Below are 5696 nucleotides of genomic sequence, written 5' to 3' on the forward strand. Positions count from 1 at the left end.
GGAGAGACCACGCCCCAATGGGCTGGTAACTCAGCGGCGATTGGCTGAAGGAGCTGAAGGAACTCCCACAGCATCTCCCCCTTTTGTTTAAGTAAGAGAGTTCTAAGCCTACTACGCAATTATATACAATAAGTACAAACCTACGAAATTATATACAATAAATACAAATATCCTATTCTAACTAGCTTAAGTCTTGTATAACAAATAACTTGGCCAAGTCATGAAAGGAAAGTAACTACATTTATATAATCTTCAATCCCATCGAAGATCTGAGAAGGGAAATAATGTTATCTGAGTAATTAGGAAGTGCAATCAAACAACTTCCAGAACATGTACCAAATCGCAGAGACAACTGGCTACCTGGACAAACACCCAAAGTCACATTTGCAGCGTTGAAGCAACCAACTTTGGCTAAGGCCTGATGTAACTGACATACCATTTTCAAAGGCAAGAAACTTCAAAACTATCTTACCCTGTCTTGGCAGGATATGACAGTCTTGTTTTATCCATTTACGGATATTCTGTAACTCTGTCAGTAGTTGAGGTATGAGCATTTTTTTACCCAAAGGCCAGTTCTGCCAAGAAGAAAGGCTCCAGGTGGAGTGTCTTTGGTGCTCAACATTCTCTCGGGCATAGATCAGTGTTGCCAGGAGTGATTGTGTCTCCCTACCATAGAACTCTGAATTAGATTAAAGGCCATTTTCTACAGCTCTTTGAAGAGGTTGAAGATTATCTATCTATACTGAATATAATCTCTATATATCTAAAGAACCTGATTAGTCTAATTATAAATGACAAACTTAGATGACTGTTGATCTATATAATTCTCAATATCTATCTAACTTAAAGACTGAGATAATAAACAAGTGTGCAATAAATGAGGACAATGAGACCTCCAAATATAAACAATGTGCAAGTATACATTGCAATATGGTAAATATATATCAATACATAAACAATATATAAGTATCTTAATCAGAGGTAGAAGTGTACAATGCAATATGGTAAATATACATATATCAATACAATATATATATACAAATACATAAAAATGTTTTAAACAGAGGTAGAAGCATGAAGCATACATGCATAAAATAGTCAACATAATTTAACTTTGTATCAATATATAAGAATCGATACCAATATGTTTGTCTAAAAGCAATAACTCACAAGTACAAATCCCATAATCCAATTATCCCTCCTTTTTTTTTTTTTTTTTTTTTTTTTTAAGATTCCTGTGCTTATAAAATTCCTCCCCCAACCCTCAACCGTATACTAATTATAACCAACCCCTAAATGATGTCCCTAAACCCAAGGACAAACTTTATTGGGAGAGGGGACGTCGTTCTCTAGAATTACTTCCAGCTGTCATGGGGGCGACGTTCTTTCTGGGGGATCCTGTGAAAGTAAAATGATGGTTAAATTTCAAGATCAATGTCTTTTAAAATTGCAAATAGTCTCTGAGTATTTTGTGGAGGTCTGGCCAGAATGTTGTACAAGATGTGCACCATTTCAGCACGTTGGAACCGTCTTGTGCAGCTGGTACCCAAAACAGGTCTTGTAGTAGCGCTATCAGTATCATGACGTCATATCAACCAGGTGGAGTTGTTGTTATGGGGCCCCATCTTCTTCCTGGAAACTTCAAATGTCACTGTAGGAAAAACTCATTGTTCATTGTGGAAAACTTAAACATTAATTATATAGACATATACATGAATACCTATATTCAATGAGAGACATGATAGATATATTTAATGAAGGTATGATAGATATGAAGAAAAGTAAAGATGTTTTCTAAACTCATATTTCTTTCTGTCCCATATCATGGCTCTTGACATGAGACAGAAACTCCAGAAACTCTGGGTTTTTCTTTAAACAACAGGCTTGGAATTAGAGAGGGACTGAGCCAGAGTTCAACTCTAAAACCAGCTCTATAAATTTAGAAATATGATTTAGTATATGGTACTTACAGAACCTATTCAGTTTTCTTGATAGTCCCTATTGGGCCGTTATTTTCCATCTGTCAGTATTCAAATATCCAGGGTCCCTTGGACTTTTCAAAGATCAGTGTTTTCCTGTGGAGATAAGAACAGAACCCTGCCCCCATTCTATATGCTTTTCTTACCACCTGTATGGTTATCATCATTGTAGATGCTGTCATTTCTCCTTTCCAAGAGGTTTCTCCTCTTCAAATCGAACCTTTATTAATTTTGATGGTATCCACAATTTTTCTTCTCCTGTGGAAACAAGAGCAAAACCCCTTCCCCAACGTAGCACATCTCCTGGCTTCCATTGAGAGGTCAGCACGTCTTTGAAATAAACAGGTTGGTTTAGTTCAGAAGTTTTTTCCATTATCCAATGCCTCTCTGCTGCTGTTGTTCCTTTCTCATTAGCATTAAGAAAATTCAAGGTTAATAAAGCATTATGCAATCTATTTCTGGGGGTATCTTTCATCCCTTTCTGTTTGTTTAGCATATCCTTTATAGTACGATTTGATCTTTCTATAACTGCCTGACCTGTAGGATTATTTGGTATACCTGTAACGTGTTTTATATTATAATAAGCAAAGAAGCGTTTCATTTTCTTAGATACATATGCTGGACCATTGTCTGTCTTTATTTGTGCAGGTATACCCATGATGGCCATAACTTCCAATAAATGTGTGATTACCGAATCAGCCTTTTCTGAGCTCAGGGCAGTTGCCCATTGAAAACCTGAATACGTGTCTATGGTGTGGTGTACATATTTTAATTTACCAAATTCCATAAAGTGGAACACATCCATCTGCCAGATTTCATTCCTTTGAGTACCCTTTGGGTTACTCCCTGCAGGCAATGGTGTTTGATTATAGAAAGAACAAGTAGGACATCTCTTTATAATGTCCTTAGCTTGTTGCCATGTAATGGAAAACTCTTTCTTTAAGCCTTTACTATTGACATGATGTTTTTTATGAAATTCTGAGGCCTGCAGAACGCTTCCAATCAATAATTGGTCAATTTCAGCGTTACCTTGTGCTAGAGGCCCAGGCAGACCGGTATGGGACCGGATGTGTGTTATGTACATTGGACAAAGCCTATTCCTAATTATGTCCTGTACCTCGATAAACAATGAAGTCAACTCTGTGTCATCTGGTATGAATTCAGCGGTTTCAATATGCAAGATAACTCTTTCTGCATATTGTGAATCTGTAACTATATTAAGAGGTTCTTTAAAATCCCTTAGCACCATAAGAATGGCATATAATTCTGCCTTCTGGACAGAATTATAAGGGCTTTGTTCCACCTTACTCAATTCTTCTGATTTATAACCTGCTTTCCCTGATTTATTTGCATCGGTATAAAATGTCCGAGCTCCAGTTATTGGAGCATCACGTACAATTCTAGGAAGAATCCAAGAAGTTCTCTTTATGAGGTTAAGTCTATCACTTTTGGGATAGTTGCTGCTAATTTCTCCCAAAAAATTAGCACAAGCTCTTTGCCATGGTTCATTATCTTCCCATAACTTTCTTATTTCCTCAGTAGTAAAAGGCACTATAATTTCTGCTGGGTCTATACCTGCTAGTTGACGAAGTCTCAGTTTACCTTTTATAATTAATTCTGAAACCTTTTCTACATAAGTTTTTAATTTTTTACTTGGTTTATGAGGTATAAATATCCACTCTAAAATAATATCTTCCCTCTGCATTAAAATCCCTGTAGGAGAAATTCTGGAAGGCAGTATGACTAGGATGGAACTAAGATTCGGGTTGACCCTATCCACATGTGCCTCCTGTAATTTTTCCTCAATCATTGTCAGTTCCTTTTCTGCTTCAACTGTCAATTTTCTGGGACTATTCAAATCCTTATCACCATCTAAGGTTTTGTTTAAATGAACTATTAGATCAGGTGTTATCCCAACAGCTGGTCGTAGACTGGAAATATCTCCTAACAATCTTTGGAAGTCATTAAGAGTCCGTAACCGGTCTCTCCTAATTTGTGCCTTTTGTGTTCGAATTTTCTCTAACCCTATTCTGTAGCCTAGGTAATTAATAGAATCTCCTCTTTGAATCTTTTCAGGGGCAATTTGTAATCCCCACCTAGGCAAAACTTTCTTTACTTCTTCAAACATACTTTCCAAAATATCTTTATTTGAATCAGATAATAAAATGTCATCCATGTAATGATAAATTATGGACTTGGGAAATTGCTTACGAATTATTTCCAGTGGCTTATTAACAAAATATTGACACAATGTGGGACTATTGAGCATCCCCTGTGGGAGGACAGTCCATTGATATCTCCTAGTAGGCTGAGAATTATTATAAGTAGGCACTGTGAAGGCAAATTTTTCTCTATCCTTTTTTTGCAAAGGTATAGTGAAAAAACAATCTTTCAAATCAATAACTATAAGAGGCCATCCTCTTGGTAATAGAGAAGGCAAAGGAATTCCAGATTGTAGCGGACCCATAGGCTGAATTACCTTGTTGACAGCTCTTAGATCTGTCACCATTCTCCATTTACCAGATTTCTTTTTTACAACAAACACAGGAGAATTCCAAGGGCTGGTTGATTCTTCAATATGGTTAGCATCTAGTTGCTCTTGTACCAGCTGTTCCAAAGCCTGTAACTTATCTTCAGCTAGAGGCCACTGCTTGATCCATATTGGCTTCTCAGTTAGCCATTTTAAAGGTAGGGCTGTTGGTACCTCTAAAGGTTTGCTATTGGCTGTGTGTTCTTGTACAGCCTGAATGGCTGGTGACCTTTTTCCATAATACCTCATTATATCCTTCCCAGAATTGTGAGTTCCTGGAACTACAGGAATGTTAATCTGGGTATTCCATTGCTGTAGCAGGTCACGGCCCCATAAATTTATTGCAATATTTGCTATATATGGCCTTAATCTTCCTATTTGCCCTTCAGGCCCTATGCATTCCACCCATCTTGTGCTTTGTTTTACACAAGATAGGGTTCCAATTCCCAGGAACTGAACATCTACCTCATGAAGAGGCCAATTCGGATGCCAGGATTCTGGAGTAATTATACTTACATCCGCACCTGTGTCTAATAAGCCTTCAATAAAAATGCCATTTATACAGACTCTTAGCTTTGGTCTTTGATCGTTAATATACGTTTGCCAAAATATACGTTTACTCTGTCCTCCTGAATTTTTTGACTCATTCTCCACATGTAATTCATCATTTAGACCAGTATTACTTTTTACGGCAGACATTGGAGTTTTTAATTTTCTTGGTGAGACACATTTTCGACTGTAACTGGGAATGACTGGGCCACTTTTGGCTTGGGGGCCTGCGAGAGGCCCCTCAAGGAGTTTCCCGATGGTATCGGGTTGCCTTGTCTGTCTGTTGTTGACCTGCATTCGTTGGACCAATGTCGGCCTTTACCGCATCTTCTGCATATACCTGAAGGCTGAGATCTCCTACTTTTGTCATTCCCAGAGGAGATATTATTCCTAGGATTTCTTTGCCTGCAATCCCTTTTCAGATGTCCTAATTTACCACAATTAAAACACCTGGTAGTTTGATGTCTCCTCATAGCTTTGGAAATCGCTTCTCCTACCCAGGATTCATCGTTATAGCTAAACATCTCAACATTCATTGTATGCTGTATCCATTCTTCCATTGGTGCTGATCTAGATCTTAAAGGCCCAATTATCTTTTTACATTCAGTATTTGCATTTTCAAAAGCTAGAGATTCAAG

Source organism: Myodes glareolus, chromosome 12 (genome assembly GCF_982192425.1).
Source record: "Myodes glareolus chromosome 12, mMyoGla1.1, whole genome shotgun sequence".
In the NCBI taxonomy this organism is placed as follows: domain Eukaryota; kingdom Metazoa; phylum Chordata; class Mammalia; order Rodentia; family Cricetidae; genus Myodes; species Myodes glareolus.